Genomic DNA, 783 nt, shown 5'->3' with positions numbered 1-783 from the left:
GATGGTTTTTAACCACCAGCCTTCTGGTTAGCAGCCAAATGCCTTAGGCACCACACTACTAAATTTTAAGAGCTGGAAGAATAGGAACAAAATGCTGTTTTCTGTGTTCTTGGATAAGCATTCAGCTCATAATGTCATCATAGTGCATTTATTTAAAGAAGTAAATCTATTTTAAAACAAATTATAACACTTTTCAAAGCTGTTCATTCAAATAAGTATGTGTAATATTCTTTAAATTGGGGAGACAACTTATTCTATTGAAATAGCATTGATATTTTTCAGATAAAATCCTTAAAGCTACTTGTCTGAAACCAGGATGCACAGCTATGAGTTTGAGGAGGCTCAGAGTCATTCTGACGTTTATTTGAGAACAAAATGTTTTAGATCCACAAAGGATAAGGCATACAACATTGTCAGATAGCTTTTTCATCTTGCATTGAAGCTAGTCTCCTAAAATCAAATAGCAAGTTTTTTTTCCACCTTACTTTTTTTTGTTGTTTATTAGTTTTGAAGTTTAGAATATGATGAAAGTTTCTACTCATTATGATATCCAATATGAATGTTTTAACCATCAGTAATTAGCAAACACTTCTAAACAGTGGTTGTGGATATTGCTTGGTTCCTTTAATATGTCATAAGGAAAAAAGAGAAAGAAAAAGAGGGAAAAGGTGAGCAAGATGGCAGACTAGGCAGAAAGACTTCACAGACCCTCTTCAACAAAGAAAAGGGAAACCAATTAACACAGATACAGAAGATAATCCTGGACCCCTGAGCCTTGAAGGG

Source organism: Orycteropus afer, unplaced genomic scaffold (genome assembly GCF_000298275.1).
Source record: "Orycteropus afer afer isolate SDZICR_OR568_19922 unplaced genomic scaffold, OryAfe1.0 scaffold00182, whole genome shotgun sequence".
In the NCBI taxonomy this organism is placed as follows: Eukaryota; Metazoa; Chordata; class Mammalia; order Tubulidentata; family Orycteropodidae; genus Orycteropus; species Orycteropus afer.
Note: the sequence above shows the minus strand (reverse complement) of the source record.